Source organism: Rutidosis leptorrhynchoides, chromosome 5 (assembly GCF_046630445.1).
Source record: "Rutidosis leptorrhynchoides isolate AG116_Rl617_1_P2 chromosome 5, CSIRO_AGI_Rlap_v1, whole genome shotgun sequence".
NCBI classification, from domain to species: Eukaryota; Viridiplantae; Streptophyta; class Magnoliopsida; order Asterales; family Asteraceae; genus Rutidosis; species Rutidosis leptorrhynchoides.
This window is the reverse complement of record NC_092337.1, coordinates 206029245-206050604: the sequence shown is the minus strand read 5'-3', so window position 1 is coordinate 206050604 and position 21360 is coordinate 206029245.

Here is a 21360-nt window from a genome sequence, read left to right as displayed (position 1 = left end):
AGATCCCTTTTATGTCGGAAATCTTCCAAGCAATTGCTTTCTTATGTGATTTCAGAACCTTAATCAGTTCCGCCTTTTCATGTAGCGTGAGATCTTTAAAAATGATTACAGGGAGTTGCGATTCTCCTTCTAAGAATGCATACTATAAATGTTCATGTAACTTCTTTAGCTCTAATTCTAGAGGTTCCTTGATAGACGGCTTCATTCTTGCTATTTCCTTTCCTGTCTAACGAGTCATATCTCTCCTGCGATTCTAATTCTTCTTCCTTAATAGTGGGCGCGGATGCTATTTTTTCTTTTGTTCTGGAAATTTTCCTTCTTAACGCTTCGTCTTCAGAAACTTCTTCTTTAGTTTCGAAGGTTGGATTATGAATTTTATCACAGTCCTCATTTAACTGTGGTTCCTAAAATACCGGAATGAAGTCTATTTCTTCATGCGGTCTTCTCCTTAACAGAGGTAAGGGAATTCCTTGACCTAGCAGTGCTATACGGATAGTTTTGTCGAGAAAGTTACTTTCAGAGAGGGGAGTTTTATATTGACCAGGATCTATGGCTGAATGGTTATCGAGATTTCCTTCAGGAGGTGTAAAGAACAGATCCTAGAAATTTGATCTTGACTGCATATAGCCATGGTATCCTCCAAATATTTGTTGACGAGTTGTTGAAAAGAATCAGCGAGATTGAGATCTTCCTCGCGAGGGTGGATCATGAGTCGGTCAACATCGAATGTGAGTTCTTCATTTTGAACTCTTAATTTCAGTGATTTCTCGTGTACGTCAATAATGGCTTTGGTAGTATTCAAGAATGGTCTGCCAAGTATTAATGGGACCTTTGTTACTTCCTCAATATCCCTAATGACGAAGTCAAAGGCAAATGCAAACTTATTCACTCTGACTACGACATCTTCAGCTATTTCTCGAGGAATCTTAACTGATCTGTCCGCGAGTTGGATAGTCATTCTGGTAGGTCTTAAGTCATTAAGTCCTAGCTTCTTGAATAATGAATAGGGCATTAGGTTTACACTAGCTCCCAAATCTGCTAACGCATGGCTGATTTGGTTATCTTCCAGCTAGCAAGGTACCGTGAATCTTCCTGTATCTCCTAACTTAGGGGGAATACCATGTTGTAACACTAATAAACATTCCTTACTAAAGGGTAAGCTAACTATCTCTCTTAATCTCTCTTTGTTTGAATGTAATTCTTTGAAAAATTTAGTGCAGTTTTCCATCTCTACTAAAGCATCTACTAGTCGTACATTCAAATGCAGGTTTTTAATAATATCCCAATACTTAGCAAATTGCGCTTCTTGCTTTTCCTTTCTAAGCCTACCTGGAAAGGGTATGCGGGCTCACGAATAATTTCCAGAGCTTTAGGAGAGATAGGTTGAGGTGGATTGACAATTGGGTCAATTGGCACAGGTTTCGTATCGGAAAATTTTTGTATGGGTATATTAACAGTTGTTTCCTTCCTACCTCTAGTTACTACTAGGGAATCAAACTCACTACACTCTGTTTCAACTTTAGTAGTTCATCGTTCAAGAGTAAGCTAAAAATTGGTTATTAATTCTTCAAAAGTCTTTATCAAAGCATCAAATTTGTTCTGTCATTCTATGACTTGAAGGTTTATCATATATTGCTTTTTCATACAGTCGATTAAAGTTTTCTTCGAGTGGAGAGTAGTTTGGTGTAATGGGAAGATTATATTAGAGTCCGAGCTATTCTGTTGTTTATATGCCCATCTACGGTAAGGATAACTTAGACTGGTTCAAGTAGCATCGGGACTTTTAGGAATGGATAAACTTTGAAGAGTGAGGGTGAGATTTTGTAACCTGGTTTCCAGCATTTTTACCGTTTGAGTGAAGATGTCATCCTTCGCAGCAGCTTCATTGCTCCAATCTTCCTGCTGTGTAGCTATTGTTTCTAAGAGATTCCATGCTTCATCTGTCGTTCGTGACCTGAAATTGCCTTGCGAGTCCATGTCTAGGAGAGACTTATCATCCTTCATTAAACCATTGTAAAGTGTGCAGATTATGTCTGCCCGACTTAACAAATGATTCAGACATCTTTTAAGCATCACCTTTACTCTATTCCAAGCTAGACACAATGAATTGTTTTCTTTTTCAGAAAAGTTTGTGATGTCATTTCTTAAACAGGTTTGTAGGGAATGTGGATAAAAATTGTTCAAAAACTTTGTGGCTAATTCCTTCCATGAATGTATTGAATTAGGTTTAAGCTCATCAAACCATGTTAAAGCGTGTGTAGACAAAAAATATTAGAAAGGGTGAAGTTTCAAAATGTTTTTCTCGTTTTCTTCCTTCTTAAAAGAGTCAACCAGACTGATAAATTAATTTAGGTGAAAGTTTGGATCGTCATTTAGAAGTCCTTGAAATTTATAGATCATACTGACCAATTTGATCATATGTGAACTGATTTCAGGGATCCCTTCAGTTCCTAAGGTGATTGGTCCTCCTCTATCTTCTAAGCATGGCTTTTGCATAGAAGCAAGGGTGATTTGTGATTCCATTTTTAGATTTTCTGTTAAAAGACTAGAAAAGTAACTTTCAGAAAATGTTAATTAACTAAAAGGATCGATAATCCTTTTGGTTCCAATATAATGAGTCTGTTCGGAAAATCCAACAACCAAGTCCGTGTATAATTGTCTTTCTTAGACACCACCAAATAGCACTTTTGTCTGTTTAAAATATTTCTCAATCAAAATATTTGACTTCCCGGCAGCGGCGCCAAAAACTCATTACTCTCTTAATATGACCAAAACAGATGGTTTTGTTTATGCGATGTCGTTAGGTAGCAAATGTCGGGATTAGTTATCAGAAGAGAAACAGTGGTTTATTATTTTATATTTTGCGGGGCCTAAATTTACTTTTAGCTTTCTAAGGTAGAAGGTGTAAGTTAACCTAGGGTCGTGTTTTTGAATGATTTAACGAATTGAAGATCAAGTGGATAATTGTTTGAGGTTAAAATACCTAGATTAAAGATAGTAGTTGGTTTTAAGCTAATAATCCCAATTACAAAAAAGTAAAGGTGATGGAGGGATAGTCGGAGTATGCAGATCAGGGAAGGGCTAGAGAAAGGTAATTATGTTTATGTTAAAGCTATGATTAGAATAGTTTAGATCTGGTTGGATGAGCCAATTACACAGACCTACTTATATCTAGACTCTCGAAGTTCTCGGTGAGCAATGAAAAGTATGTCACTTGGTTGTATAATTGAAAGGTAACTATACCTCAGAGGTTATCCTTGTAAAGCACTAGGTTTATTAGTAAGTTGAGTTCTAATCCTAACCCTCGTTATCAGTTTGGGTAACTGAATAACAACGTGCCGTGTTGAGTGAACACTGATCACAAACGGAAGGAGTCTGTCGAGTCAAGTTGACAAAACATTAATGTAAACTAACAACCATTTCATCATACTAATGAGATCATACCAATCTAAACATTTTACAGCATTATAGTTGAGATACTGAAAGTAAAGTAGATAGAAACCTAATAGATACATGAACAGTTGATATGACTTAATCGTAGGGCAACAATCAAAAACGAATATGCAATAGGTATGGGTCACACAGTTAAGGCATTAACTAGATCTTAATAGCTCCTAAGAGGTGTCCTTGGAACAATCAATAGGTATACAAGGTCATTCATGTCTCAATTCTTAAGTTACGTGTCTTAAAAGTGCATTAGATGCCTATCGAGAACTCCGTCTATACCGAGTTCATAGAATCTTCATATACAGTATAACCAGTGATCTTAATCCTACGAAAGTTCATATAGGTGGTTAAGTCCTGATCACAACCTAGGTTGGTCAATCCTTAATATGCTAGCATACAAATCTATCGGGGTCACAAATTCAGTATAACAACAGTAATCGTACTAATTTAACATAATTAAGCTAACCCAAACTTCTATCATGGCAACATACAGATTAATTAAGCTAACATGGCAATATCAGAACGCATCATTAAACATAAATGATAACAATACTTGTTTAATTAATAAGACAAGTGTTTCGGAAAAAAACCTGAAAAGGCCAAAGAAATCTGCCCGAGATCGCAGTGACTCACCAGGATATTCTCCGGAAAAATTAAAGCTAAGCTAGCTACTACTAAAAACTAACTAAAATATTTAAAATCTAAATTGAAGTACAAATTGAGTGTGACTAAAAATGAATGCAAATGGCTCCTTAAATAGGCAAACATTTGGCTGGATACGGCTGGCAGGCCGTATGGCAAGCCGTATAGTAGGCAGTATCCACCAGCCATTTGCTGGGCAAGCCGTATCCACGGGATATTTGCTGGCAGGCCATATGTGATGTTGGCTGGCCATATGGCAGGTCGTATGGCTCCTGGTTTTGCTGTTTTCCTTGGATCGTTTTGCTTGTATCCAAGATCGTAAATTGGTTTCCGGGGTCGTAACTTTTCTTTCACTGTTTTTGCTCTAGAATCTTCGTTTTAGCTCCGATTAACTTGATTCTTTTTGCAACACCTTTTTAATTACTTAATCTACAAAATTAACCAACAAATCAATTATTTTTTCGAAAAAGTTTGGAACTTTATTGATTTAGGACTTAATATCAGGGGTAAAAATGTGACTCTTTGGCCGATATCAGCCTGCCCTGGCCAGAATTTATTATAAATAGGCTCATTTGCTTCTCAATTCAACACATACTTCACTTTTCATTTCTATAATTATAAACTTATACTTTTGAGGCCTTCTTCTTCGAGCAGGAAATTTAGAACCCGGAGGTGAACGCCGAAGATTGTATTAGGAGCGGTATGGAGTCTGAAGTTGTCCCTTTTGCATTTTCGGAACTCTTCTAATCTACCATACTCTTATCTTTTTACACTATCTTCTAACAGTATGCACTAGCTTTAGCCTTATCTGAAATACAAATTTTATCCTTTACTATTTTATGTAGTTATATATCTATGTACTTATTCGGATTTAGAAAAACCCAAAACATATTCCAACTACTCCTGAGAATAATACTATGATTACACTATAACGAAAGGTTCGATTCTGTTGACTTCTTAAATGAACGACCCTAGGTCATACTTCCCTTACTCACCCATAAGGAGTAGTAGATTTAGACCCCACAATTATAAATTTAAAACCACTCACCTCTGTCAAACACTTAATAGACGTTTAGCGACCTAACGACACCGCATATCAAAACCGTCCGTTTTGTGCACACCAGCAGGAGACGGAGTTTTTGGCGCCGCTGCCGGGGACTGGTATTAGGCAATACTTTTTTAATCAAGCTTGTTGAACACACTTATAGTGGTGTCTAAGAATGATAATTAAACACAGACTTAGTTGTTGGATTTTCCAAAAAGACTCCAGTTATATTAGAACCAAATGGATCCCGTCTATCCATATTCTATCTGGCCACTTGGGTTTGTAAGACAGTTTTGTGACAAAATTTGTTACCGAAGTACCAAGGAAATAGCAGTAAGAACCAAAACCTTCATCTTAGTTTATCCTTAGTATACCTTAGAAACCCCTAGGTTTCCCTTTTATCTGAAAAACACAAGTCAATCAGGCATACCTAGGGTATGACCCAAACCCGATCCGGTACATGACCTCTCTTATTTGTTCCTGATCCAGAGTAAATATTATCTAAAGCACGAAAGGAAGCCAAGCTTAAAGCTCTCAATAACCCGATGGCAATATGAGTTATTCTCGCCGAAAATACCAAACCCTAGATTGAAGGTCTAGGTGGACCGATTCGATTTTCCGAGATACCAGGACAATCATTCTAGTTAAAACATCGTATTGTTCAGCTTATCCAAATGGCTGTCAATTTAATGGATTACCGAATGACGACCCCAACTCTCACCTCGACAAGTTCATCTTGAGAGGACCCGTTCATACCGATTATAAACGATTCACAATAGTTGATTTCATTGCGAGGTATTTGACTTCTAAATGATACATTTTACAAATATTGCATTCGTTTTTAAGAGACAAACTCTCATCACATCGAAAGTTGAGAGCATGCATACCATTTCATAATATATCCAACTATAAATGACTTAATAATATTCTTGATGAACTCAACGACTCGAATGCAACGTCTTTTGAAATATGCCATGAATGACTCCAAGTAATATCTCTAAATGAGCAAATGCATAGCGGAAGATTTCTTTCATACTTGAGAATAAACATGCTTTAAAGTGTCAACCAAAAGGTTGGTGAGTTCATAGGTTTATCATAAAGCAATAAAATTCATCATTTTGATAGACCACAAGATTTAAATGTTGCATGGTACAAATGGGCCCGAATCCTATACCCACCTGTAATGTACATGCGATATCTTTTAAATACAGTACACCTTTATCGTGTACGAAATCATCTTTCATAAATCTTAGTAACCGTACACATATCTCGTGCACAAAAATTAATACACATAACTTGTGTATAAAAATCATTCTCTCGATACATAACATTCACATCAATTGGTGGCAATTATCATGTCCACATAATTCAATGGTGGCAATTATCATGTCCACATAATTCAACGGTGGAAATTATCATATCCACATAATTCAACGGTGGCAATTATCATGTCCACATAATTCAACGGTGGATATAAAATCATGTCCACATAATTCAATGGTGGCAATTATCATGTCCACATAATTCATTCGAGGAATGTTTTACTTGTGTCTATCTCGTCAAACATTTATAAAAGCATTTCATGTATTCGCAGTTCAAAATATATTTCAAAAGCATTTAATAAAGCAGTTGTAAAAACAGCGTATGTATTCTCAGTCCCAAAAATGTAAAGAGTAAAAGGGAGCAAATGAACTCACGCATATAAATATTGTAAAACCGTTAATAAAGCATTTGCATGTATTCTCAGCCCAAAAATGAAATGAGTAAAAAGGGATTAAATGAACTCACAATACTGTATTTTGTAGTAAAAATACATATGACGGCATTGAACAATTGTAGGGTTGGCCTCGGATTCACGAACCTCAAAGAAATAGTCCTAAAAAGAAATGCCCAAGTCCAAGTTTGAACCCGCGACCTCTCGCTAACCCGATAACACCGCAGACCATTGCTCCGCTGTTACTTTTTCTGATTATATCACGAAATAAATCCATTTTACCCATGATTCGCCTCTTCCCTTTTCTTTTTCTAAAAAAACAAATTGATATCACCTTTTTTAATCTTCAATCTATTATCTTCTTCATCAATCTTTTATCATTATATTACCATCATTAAATCATACACTATTGTGTATTAAACTTATCATTTATATCATTGTCATTCGTTTTGATCAACATCACCAAACCGTTATTATTACATCATCATAATCGAATGCTTATCATCACCATGTTTAACTTAAACTATCATCATAAAACAACATCATGTTAATCATTATCCTATGCTATGATCTTCATAACCATGATCATCACCTTTCATCCTCATCATCGACAACATCATATCATTAACCTTATACATCCTCACATTCACTTATCATGATTTATACCACATTCATTATCATCAACTCACGGTTCACTATCATCATCTAAGGTCATCATCATCATTCTTTATCGAAATCATTATCATCTATCATTAGAATCACGTATCACCTCATCCTTCATTTTAACAGCAACAATTTGAACGGGTCTTTGTTCAATATGAAATAATTGCGGTGGCCCAACAACGACAAACTCAACAACATGTTTAATGGGTTTAAGGGTCATGGCATGATAGCAAAAAAAAATAATATAGTTCAATTTAGGCATGGTTCCGTTTGAAGCTCAATAAAGAAATTCATGAGATATTATTGTTGAATAAAAGGCTTCGAATAGTAGCAGATCACAATGAGCAGCAGCTTCCTCTTCATCAGTATCCTTATATCTACCATCACTCTCAATACAGTGATCTATAATAAAAAAAAAATATCTAAAACGCGTATGACCTATATGATTGTGTCAAACAATTGGGCCCGATTACCTAACCTTTTGTTCAAATTTAATATCACGTTCCAATTAATATTCACTCTTATAATCCCACTAACTAATAGCTTTTCAAGTGGGGTTTCTTACTTGGTAAAAGTTGGCCAAAAGAATAGTGGTATGTAAAAAAAAAATTAGTTCGAATAAATAATTGCAGGATATGAGTTAATTATATAAAGCTTGTGTGGTATTTTCAAACCGAATAAAAGCAAGACAGATAGCGAAATAGCTGAAACAGGTACCATGGCAGCAAGAAGGTATCGTTTTGTATTGTTTTATTCCGGTATGAAGCAGAAGCATTAAACAGGAGGAAAATAGCAGCGATTAGGAATGAAACGGAAGCTGCAGTAGTCTTAATCCTGAGAATATAGCTGTAGTAATGGTGATTTTAATGGTAATGGCTGGGTTGTAAAACGAAGACGAGTAGCAGGTGGTGCTTTTGTCAACCAATAGTACAAACAAAAAGAAGTCATATCAGTAAAAGGAAAGATGATATACGAGTGATGGCAATGGTATGTTTTCAAGTAGCAACAAGTTAATGAAAAATATTGGTTTTTGTTCATCGGAATAGGAAACAAGGTGGTAGCATTAAGGGGTTGTTCGTGAGATTGATGAAGATGATATTGGTTGTAGTGATCAATTGAAGGTGATCAAATGAAGAAAGTGGTGAGGTGATACAAGTTTTAATATTTATGTAAGTAATCTTAATATTTCTCCTTTCCATTCTCTATTTCAGCAATGTATATATATATAATGTGTTAATTACAATTACTATAGCATTAAGATTCGATCGTAATTTGTTTTATAGCTAAGATTAGGTCGATAGAGTTCAATCAGAAGATATATAATCAAAGTAAAAGAAGATTGAGGATATTGATAGAAGTATCCGAGCCAGGAGTAACAACAAAGAATGCTCGACACGAGGAATCAAGTCGTACCGGATAATAAATAAAAAAAATAAAAGAAGAAAGGGAGTGCTAATATAATTTGGCTGAATTAGGGATTAGATTCGATTTGTAGACAGGAAACAAAAATACAGAGCATAATTTTAAAAGTCGATGGTGATAGCTAACAGAATGGAATAATTCAGTCTATATAATTTGTATTTATCTGAATTTATTATCTATCAGTTTGATCAATGTGATGCGAAGGTGAATTTGATAGCTAACAGATTCTTGGATTGTTCCTTTGATTGAAGTGTGATTTGTATGAATTTTGAAAATTAAATACAGTGTGATAGTTATATGAAATAGATTCGTACGTTCTTCTTGATTTATAGTTTATAATTACTGATAATTAATAAATGTATTATTAATAATAATTATGTTAATAATAAATAATCTTGATACTAATAATAATAAAAATGATAATAATAATAATAATCCTATTTTTAATGTAAATGATATTAATTATAATAACACTAATAATAATTATATTAATTATAATAATATTAGATATTAATAATGATATTAACCATAAAAATAGTAATGATATTATTATTTATTATACTAATAATAATACTTACTTATAATGATATTAACATTAATAATGAAAGTAACATTAATAATATTGATATGGTAACTATATTTTAATTTATAAGTAAGTTTAATATAATAATATTTCATTTTATTAATTATGTAATATTTAATAATTATATAATATGTATATATATATATATTTAATATTTAATATTATTCATTTTAATATGTTATACTATACACACAATCATCAATTAATTATAGAATTCATATATATATATATATATATATATATATATATATATATAATTAGGTTTTAATTAACAAGTAGTTAAATATATATTGAAACAATTAATTCAGAGTATATCAATTAATACTTTGCAATTGTTTTTGCAAGTTGTTATATGTATATATACTTATCTAATCGTAAATTACTGTTCGTGAATTGTCAAAAATAGTCAAGTGTAAATGCATATATGAAAATAGTTCAAAATTTTTGAGACTCAACATTACAGACTTTGCTTATCGTGTCAGAATCATATAAAGATTAGGTTTAAATTTGGTCGGAAATTTCTAGGTCGTCACAGTACCTACCCGTTAAAGAAATTTCGTCACGAAATTTGAGTGAGGTCGTCATGGTTAACAATAAAAATGTTTTCATGATGAATGTGAGTTGATAAATAGAGTTTTATCTTCATTGAGTAAATTAAATAAAACGATTCAATTACTCGAAGCGTACGAATGAAGCTATCACTAAATAGTGAAAGGAGAAAGACCAGTTTCATCTTAACTTTTGACTAGTCATGGTTGAATTTCGGAATTCAAGGGATTTAAATAAAATCTTCGCAATCTATATATTATTTGATTCTTCGGTAATTAAGGAAATTAGGAACTTCTTTGGTTAGATGCAATAATCTGTTTCGATTTCTCTGTCGGATATTTCACTATAAATCCACTCCCTTCGTTTCATTATTTCCACAACTCCCATCCTCTATACTTTCTTCCTCTTGCCTTAAAGTATAGTAGGTAATGGTTCAGAATTAATAAATATAGCGTTTTGAATTATCAAAATGTTCTAAGCACGAAGGAACGTATTATCACGATTTGATTGGTTAAATTACCAGAATCACTGAGGATGAAACTATCAATAATATATTTTATTGATTTGTTCAGAGGTTAATTAGAATGAAAGAGTTATGTAACATGGCACATGATGAGCGCATGATCTGTGAACCATCATTACGTTCCATTAGAAATTCCAGCATGACTTACTATAATATAATTATGTTGGCCAAGCGTCATTATATTATACTAACCCATGCTTCAATTTCTAACACTTCTCCATAATTCATTCATAATTTATACTTAGATTTTACAGAAGTTTCCAATATGATGGAATACAGAAAACACGAAGAGGTAGATAATTTCAGACAAGAATATTTATGAAAATATCCTCAGAAATATCGAAGATATTTATGATGATATTTTGGAATTTCTAAGTTCGAAGGTTGATGAAGAAAAATTTTCCACAAGATTTTAACATGACTTCGGAGCAAGATATTCTCTAAAGATTTCATCGGATCCAGAATTACCTGGATTCCTTGAATATAGGGTTTGGTCCTTGTATCTGTCCTTGGTCTCCTTCATGGTTAGCTCAATTCGTTTTTCAGTACCAAATTTTCTATCGAGCGTTCCTAACACTCCATTCTTTATCATCAAACTTTTAGCCATTCAGACCATCTATAGCTTTTGTTGCTTCATCAGCATTCTCAAGGTTAACGAATTTGAATCATTAGTTATCGATCTGAGATGTTTTTAAGAGTTTGAAGGGTTTGAATGAAGATTGTAATTGTCAAGATACAAACGAGGTTTAAGATGAAATCAAGTTACAAAGGATGTTTAAGATGAAATCAAGTGGCAAACTTGAGGAATTATTAAATTGTAATAGGTGTAACTTATTAACGATATTTTAAGCCAAAAAGTTGTAATTAATGTTTCCTACTCTTTTAACACTTTTTAATTGTTCAAGGTTAGTAGTCCAATAGTCCAATAATTCAATAGTCCAATATTTAATCTTAGAATTTAAAATATGAAGAAATTTTACGTAATTAATTAATTGCTTACTAATCAATTTTATTTTATTCATTATTTTCTTTATTATGCCACTTGTCAAATCTTGACTTGGATTCTAATCGGTCAAAATCCAAATATGAAATTGAATTTGAATGAAAATGGTTATCTTCGGTGAACGAATACGTATATCTGTAGTTGTATGTAGAATAGTAAATGACTGCTGAATCGGATTTGAAGAACGTACAATGTAACTTATTAATGTGAAATCTAAATATTCCTCGGATATTACCTACCCATTAAAATATTTTCACCATTAACAGTTTGTACAAAAGAATCTTTAATTATAATCTTTATGAAAATATACTTACATATATATTTTCTTCAGATATAATCATGGATTTAATGAGTCAATATAATATTAATCTCATTTGATTTACCATTAGAACTAGAATTCATAATCTCTAAAACATTAGAGATTACATAATTTCCAGGTAGAACGAAGATAAATGATGTAGAACGATACGTAGAACGATGATTATGCTCGAGGTATATATTGTGATGTTGAGGCATGTGATGTTGAAACTTAGATTGTAGGTAGTACTAGTGTGGATATTGGTGGTACTGTTGGTGTTGGTGATGTTGCTGAAGCTGGTACGTTTTGCACCATATTTTTCAAGGCTACAACTCGGGTGCGAAGCTCGTTGACTTATTACTCCGGGATGATTTTCGGTAGGAACGAGCGAGTGAATAAGATTTTAAATTTGATATACTATATAATCATGGAGAGATATTCGGGAAATGAGGGTGAAAATGATGTTTCGTACTGGTTTGCCGGTAAGTGCTTCAGGTTCTTCGCCAAGAGGTGAATTCGGTTGATGGAAAGGATCACCTTCTTCTTGTCTCCATTGATTAAGTAGATTACGAACCCATCAGATGAATTGTGGATTGCTGATTGGTTGATTCAATCCGGTGATGCTGCTTCCGGAGCTCAAGTGTGTATCCATATCAGAATAGTTGTCTGAATCTAAAGAACTTGAACTAGTTGCGAGTTTCATCTAGTACGATTGGATAAAGGGTTTTCGATATGAAATGATTCTCGAATATTAGATGATATTCTAACTACATAGGATATCTATATAGAGCAAAAGATTTCGTAGATTACGGGGGAATTTAAGGCATATGTCAGGTAAAGTTTATAGTAACAGATATGCTAAGATATGGATTAGCAGATACGCAAAGATATGAATTTTGTCTATACACTATTCATGCAGTCAATGCAGTAAGATGTGTCTAGACTAAGAATGATAAGCAAGTGATTTCCTACGAATGATAAGCAGGTAATTTTCAACACGAATGATAAGCAAAAGTTTTGACATGCAGACACGCTCGAAGTCCATACTCACTAATGCATCTAAACAACTATCATTTAGACACACTAATGCAAGACCTGGTTCGCTAAGACCACTGCTCTGATACCAACTGAGAGGACCCGTTCATACCGATTATAAACGATTCACAATAGTTGATTTCATTGCGAGGTATTTGACATCTAAATGATACATTTTACAAATATTGCATTCGTTTTTAAAAGACAAACTCTCATCACATCGAAAGTTGACAGCATGCATACCATTTCATAATATATCCAACTATAAATGAATTAATAATATTCTTGATGAACTCAATGACTCGAATGCAACGTCTTTTGAAATATGCCATGAATGACTCCAAGTAATATCTCTAAATAAGCAAATGCACAGTGGAAGATTTCTTTCATACCTGAGAATAAACATGCTTTAAAGTGTCAACTAAAAGGTTGGTGAGTTCATAGGTTTATCATAAAGCAATAAAATTCATCATTTTGATAGACCACAAGATTTAAATGCTGCATGGTACAAATGGGCCCGAATCCTATACCCACCTGTAATGTACATGCGATATCTTTTAAATACAGTACACCTTTATCGAGTACAAAATCATCTTTCATAAATCTTAGTAACTGTACACATATCTCGTGTACAAAAATTAATACACATAACCTGTGTATAAAAATCATTCTCTCGATACATAACATTCATATCAATTGTTGGCAAATATCATGTCCACATAATTCAATGGTTGCAATTATCATGTCCACATAATTCAACGGTGGCAATTATCATGTCCACACAATTCAACGGTGGCAATTATCATGTCCAAATAATTCAACGGTGACAATTATCATGTCCACATAATTCAACGGTGGCAATTATCATGTCCACATAATTCAATGGTGGCAATTATTATGTCCACATAATTCATTCGATGAATGTTTATTTGTGTCTATCTCCTCAAACATTTATAAAAGCATTTTATGTATTTGCAGTTCAAAATATATTTCAAAAGCATTTAATAAAGCAGTTGAAAAACGGGGCATGTATTCTCAGTCCCAAAAATGTAAAGAGTAAAAGGGAGCAAATGAACTCACGCATATAAATATTGTAAAACAGTTAATAAAGCATTTGCATGTATTCTCCGCCCAAAAATGAAATGAGTAAAAAGGGATTAAATGAACTCACAATACTGTATTTTGTAGTAAAAATACATATGACTGCATTGAACAAATGTAGGGTTGGCCTCGGATTCACGAACCTCAAAGAAATAGTCCTAAAAAGAAATGCCCAAGTCCAAGTTTGAACCCGCGACCTCCCACTTGAAATGTCCCGTTCTTATTGATTAAAAACGTTCCAAATTAATTGATTTCGTTGCGAGGTTTTGACCTCTATATGAGACGTTTTTCAAAGACTGCATTCATTTTTAAAACAAACCATAACCTTTATTTCATAAATAAAGGTTTAAAAAGCTTTACGTAGATTATCAAATAATGATAATCTAAAATATCCTGTTTAAACACGAACATTACATAATGGTTTACAATACAAATATGTTACATCGAAATCAGTTTCTTGAATGCAGTTTTTACACAATATCATACAAACATGGACTCCAAATCTTGTCCTTATTTTAGTATGCAACAGCGGAAGCTCTTAATATTCACCTGAGAATAAACATGCTTTAAACGTCAACAAAAATGTTGGTGAGTTATAGGTTTAACCTATATATATCAAATCGTAACAATAGACCACAAGATTTCATATTTCAATACACATCCCATACATAGAGATAAAAATCATTCATATGGTGAACACCTGGTAACCGACATTAACAAGATGCATATATAATAATATCCCCATCATTCCGGGACACCCTTCGGATATGATATAAATTTTGAAGTACTAAAGCATCCGGTACTTTGGATGGGGTTTGTTAGGCCCAATAGATCTATCTTTAGGATTCGCGTCAATTAGGGTGTTTGTGTTGGGATTTAACAAGTTCATAATATACTTAAACCATTTTAAGAATTAAGAAAGCGGAAGCATGTTAATTATCAATTTTAGACTTGTAAAACTTTAACCAATTTAAAGTTAAATCCCAATTAGGATCAAGTTGTGAAACATGCTTACAAACTACAAGCAAGATAAGAGATTATACCTACTCCAAGCTTGTTGATAAGTGATGAAGATGATGATGATGAATGGAGCTCCAAAACAATGAAACCTCAAGTTGTTATACCCCAAACTTGTGCACCAACACCCTAGCTTTTGGTTAGGATTTATTTTACACTTGAAATGAGCTTGAAAAACTTGAAAATGAATTCCTTTGGCACCCTTAAAGGCCACGGCCAACAGCTCCCATTTTGAGCAGAATTTTCAAGTTGTTTTGATGTGTAGATGTTATGTGTCTCTCTCTTTGGTCAAGGAGCATGCATGTATATGGAATGGGAATTGTATTTGACCAAGATGGAATCTTTAGCATGCTACATACAATTCCAAGGCCACTCCCATCATTTTATAAAATAATACTTGACATATTTTATAAACTTGCATCTTTTATAAATTTGTTTAGTAAAATTAAATTTTATAAAACAAATTTTACAAGCTTGCATTTTATAAATTATGTTACATTATTTATAAAACTAATAAAATTCCATACCATTTGTTATGTATACTTTATTTTATAAAACCAATTTATAAAATGCAACATAACATAATTAATTATTTAACCTATAAATAATTAAAATCCATATTATATAAATTATTCCATAATTTATATATATATATATATACACATCAAGTAATATTTAAGAAAACCATTTTTCTTAAAGTTCAAGTGTCGCGTATTTGATCAATGAACCAATCGTTAAAATCAAATACAAATAAGGTGTCGGTAAGTTTGTTATTGGGTATGACCCGACTTGGATCATAACACGTCAGCCACATTAATTTAATATGTCTCTCGGGCATACGAAATACCTTCAATCTCCCACTTGCACGAGAAACATAAGAAATTAATGCAAGTGATGGATACAGCCTAACACACCGTCCATCACCCCTAATATGTTATGACTTTGTGCCATTCAATAACATCATCCCTTTCGAGTTCCCATCTCGAATATGATTAGGTGAATCTTTCATTATTTCCTTTCGTCCTTGATGTCATGTTAAATCCAAGAGATACAGAGTGATCACTCTCTTATAGATTTAACTTTTCAGGCCTTAGACATCTGACTCTCAACGAATAAGAGGGACAAATTCCATCTTGACTACATACGTCCTAGATATACACTTTGTAATATACCTGAGTTCTTCCTTATGTACTACCATGTTTCAGAATAGCGAAGGAAAGAATCAAGGCACAGTACTTGGTGAATATCCGAACCCAATATGTATCTCAGGTCAGAGGATACAATGATATTCGCCTTTACTCAAGATTACATGTGATCAACCACAAAGGCTCTATACAGTAATTCTTGAGAGCGGGTCTTCCAATATTTGTTTCCCACAAATATCTATGAACCTTGGTTGCAACCTTGCCCCACATTCAACCTATGAATGTATACCAATCCGAGTTCATAATAGTCTAAACCTCACACTTGTTCCCATAAATGTGATCAACTACGGAATTTAGAATAATAGTTTATTCATGGATGAAATATGCTAAATTGGAACACGACTCATAATTAAATTAATACCATAATTATATTAATGAGTTTGAACTAATTCGTTCCGTTACAATACATAAAGTAGATCAATTCCAATCACTAGAATATCGAAGCCCTAACGCACAAACATGTCCCTCATGTTTTGGCCCATGTAAAAGTTTCGTGAGTGGATCCGCAACATTATGATCTGTGTGAACTTTGTGAATACATATCTTTCCCTTTTCAACCTCATCCCTGATGTAGTTGAATCTCCGCTCAATGTGACGAGTCTTTTGATGAGCACGAGGTTCCTTGATTTGAGCAATCGCACCCTCGTTGTCACAAAAGATCTCAAGAGGGTCCTGAATGGAAGGGACCACTCCTAAGTCGTCGATGAATTTCTTCATCCATGCAGCTTCCTGAGCTGCCAGTGAGGCGGCAATGTACTCCGACTCTGTAGTGGATAACGCAACAACCTCCTGTTTCGAACTCTTCCAAGAGACCGCACCACCATTTAACATGAAGACATAACCGGATTGTGATCGAGAGTCATCTCGATCAGTTTGGAAACTCGCGTCCACGTAACCTTTTACGGCGAGTTCCTCCTCACCAGACCCGTATATTAGAAACATATCCTTAGTCCTCCTAAGGTATTTCAGTATACTTTTAACAGCAATCCAATGACTGTTTCCTGGGTTATTCTGGTATCTACTTGTCAAGCTTAGAGCGCATGACACATCCGGTCTAGTACATATCATCGCATACATGATAGACCCAATTGCAGATGCGTATGGGACTTTCTTCATTCTATCTTGTTCATCTTTCGTGGTAGGACACTGAGATGAACTGAGAACGGTTCCTCTTTGAATAGGTACCAAACCTTTCTTAGAGTTTTCCATCTTGAACCTTTTCAAGATTTTATCAATGTATGTACTTTGACTTAAACCTATCAATCTCTTGGATCTATTCCTATAGATCCCTATCCCCAATATGTATTGTGCATCTCCAAGATCCTTAATGGAGAAGCAACTCTTTAGCCAAGTTTTGACTCCTTGCATTGTGGTAATATTATTTCCAAATAATAATATATCATCCACATATAGTACAAGGAACATGATAGTGCTCCCACTAGCTTTCTTATATACACAAGCTTCATCACCATTTTTAATGAAGCCAAATTTCTCGGCTTCCTCATTAAAACGATGATTCCACATTCTAGATGCTTGTTTCAATCCGTAGATTGACTTCTTTAACTTGCATACACTTTTAGGATATTTTGGATCAACAAAACCTTCAGGCTGGACCATATAGACATCTTCCATAAGATATCCATTTAGGAAAGCGGTTTTGACATCCATTTGCCATATATCATAGTCGTAGTGAGCAGCAATGGCAAATAATATCCTAATAGACTTTAGCATTGCAACAGGCGAGAAAGTTTCATCATAATCAACCCCTTGAGTTTGAGTGAAACCTTTTGCAACAAGTCTAGCTTTATATGTATCCAAGTTTCCATGTATGTCGGTTTTCATTTTGAAAAGCCATTTGCAATCAACTAGCTTAGAGCTAGGAGGTTGCTCAACAAGTTCCCATACTTGGTTTTCATACATGGATTGCATCTCAGCGTTCATGGCTTCCTGCCATTTATCTTTATCAATCCTTGATAAAGCATCTTGGTAGTTTGTTGGTTCATCCAAATCAATCGTATAGCAACCATCTATGAGAAACCCATATCTCTCAGGAGGATTGCTAATCCTACCAGATCTACGAATGCCTTGTGTATTTTGATCATCCATTTGATCACTATCAACATTTTCATGTTGAGTGCTAGTGTCAACCAATTGTGTATCATCTACTTGATCTTGGACCTCTTCAAGATCTATCTTCCTTTCACTGTTTCCTTCCATTAGGAACTTAGTTTCAAGGAATTCCGCCTTCCGAGCAACAAATACATTCTGCTCGGATGGATCATAGAAATAGTATCCCATATCATCCTTGGGATATCCTATGAAGATACACTTCGTGGATCGAGCATTCAACTTATTAGGGACGTAACGCTTAGGATAAGCTTCACATCCCCATACCTTTAAGTATGATAGAGATGGAGGTTTACCAAACCACATCTCGTGAGGAGTTCGTTCCACTTTCTTGGTTGGGGCCATATTTAAAATACGAGCCGCGGAGCTTAGACAATAACCCCAAAATGATAGAGGCAACGAGCTTCTTGCCATCATAGATCGAACCATATCCATTAGGGTTCGGTTCCTCCTTTCGGAAACTCCATTAAGTTGGGGTGTTCCGGGTGGAGTAAGTTGTGAGATAATCCCACAACTCCTAAGATGATCTTGGAATGCATCGCTTAGGTATTCACCTCCTCTATCGGTACGAAGTACCTTAATTGTCCTATTGAGTTGATTTTGTACTTCGTTTTGATATTCTTTGAATGCTTCAAAAGTTTCGTCCTTATGTCTTAACAAGTAGACATATCCAAAACGACTGAAGTCATCAATGAAAGTAACGAAGTATCTTTCACCATTCCTAGCTATGGGTTTAAAGGGTCCACATACATCCGAATGTATTAATCCCAATAAATCTTTAGCCCTTTCATAAGTTCCTTTGAAAGGTGCTTTAGTCATCTTGCCTTGTAAACAAGATTCACATACATCAAATGAGTCCATCTCATTTGATTTCAAGAGTCCATTCTTTTGAAGTGTATGCATTCGGTTCTTGTTTATGTGACCAAGGCGACAATGCCATAAGTAGGAATCACTCAAATCCCTTTTGATTTTCTTGGTGCTAGTATGGTATATAGAGCTCGATGATGTGTCATCATGAACCAATTCATAAATTCCATTTGAAGGCGAAGCCTTGAAATAGAATACATTATCTTTAGAAACATGAATATCATCATCAATAAAATTAACAACGTAACCACATTGTTTTAAGCGAGAAATAGAAATAATGTTTCTACACAAATCCGGAGCATACAAAACATTTTCTAAAATAAGTTCCAATCCGCTTGGAAGCTTCAAAATAAAATCTCCTTGAGCTTTAACATGCACCTTTGCACCATTGCCCATATAGAGACTTGATGTTCCCGCTTTATGTTCACTTCTTTTGAACCCCTGCAAAGAATTGCAAATATGAGTTCCACATCCCGTGTCTAATACCCATGTATTAGAAGAAGTAATACTAAGCTCTATATATACCATATACATATTACCTGAGGTTTGCCCAGCATCCCTCTTGTCCTTCAACTCCTTAAGATAGACCGGACAGTTTCGTTTCCAATGACCCATCTCACCGCAACCGAAACATGGGTCTTCTTTGGGGTTTGCCTTCTCGGCTACCTTTTTCTTCTTAGCCTTGTTGATGGTTGGGGTAACCATCTTCCCTTTCCCTTTGCCTTGATGGGCGGGTCCTTTTCTCTTGCCCACCTTTGGCTTAGAGGTGTTACCTTTTGACCCACCTTGATCGATTGCTAACACGGGTAAAGCCCTTTTACCCATGCTAGTTTCCGCCGTTCTAAGCATACCGTGAAGCTCACCTATGCTCTTATCCATCCCATTCATATTGTAATTAATTACAAATTGATCAAACCTTTTTGATAGGGAGTTAAGGATAAGATCGGTGGCTAACTCATTTGATATGTTTAGGTTAAGACGGTTAGCACGATCGATAAGGCTTTTCATCTTAAGTACATAAGATGAAACCGATTGGGTATCGTCCATACGACAAGCATGTAGCGCCCGAACCGTTTCGAAACGCTCGACACGCGCTTGTTGGAGGAACATCTCCTTCAATTGCGTTATCATGTCGTATGCGCTATGATGCTCGAAATCCTTTTGGAGTTCGGGTATCATAGTCCCAAGCATTAAGCATGAGACTTGAAGGGAGTCGTGGCAATACTTATCGTAAGAGGCCATTGCCTCCACATCATTCTCATCCGGTTGATCGGGAATGGGGTCCTCAAGCACATACATTTTATCCTCTTGTTTGAGGACAATCCGAAGATTGCGGAACCAATCCATAAAGTTTGTATGGTTGAGTTTGTCTTTCTCTAAGAGAGACCTTAATGATAGGTGGTTTAGGTTAAGTGGTGCGTTTTGAATGTTGTTGTTGTTATTGGCGGCCATCTACAAAATTAACAAAGTTCGTTTAAGTATCGATTTTAATTTAACATTCAATACCCTTTAAATCAAATTGAATTATTAAATTCTAGATCCAACGGTAAACCAAATTTCGGTTAGGTGACCTTTATCCCGCAATTTGATTTAGCTAGGTAGTCAATAAATGACAATTGCAATCCATTTGCAACTTCTAGAGTATGGGATCATGCAATCCTTTTGCATGGCATATTTATCCCATCAACGCCTATTTGTTCTTCATGCTTCGGTGACCCTAAGTTCATGATTCCCAAATCAAGTCGTCCTACTTGTATAGATTTGTAAATTTAACATACATGTGGTTAGGTGACCTTTATCCCACAAGCATGCGAAATTTACCTTAATCACATTAGTTTGCTCATAATGGTTAGGTGACCTTCATCCCATCATGAGTTCCCTAATACTTTTAAGTGTCACACAATAGGATGGCGTTTAACTTGTTTACCTTGTTAATGAAAGGGATTTTGAGTTTTGTTAATTCTAGTTTGAGAAAACTTTTATACCATACACCAACATGCATTTAGTGCATGGTACTTATGAAAAACCATTTTCATGTCTTGTAATTAAGCCAATTACTTAATATAAACCATTTTATATGTATGATCCTTATCATGTCCTTAATAACCGTTTATTAATG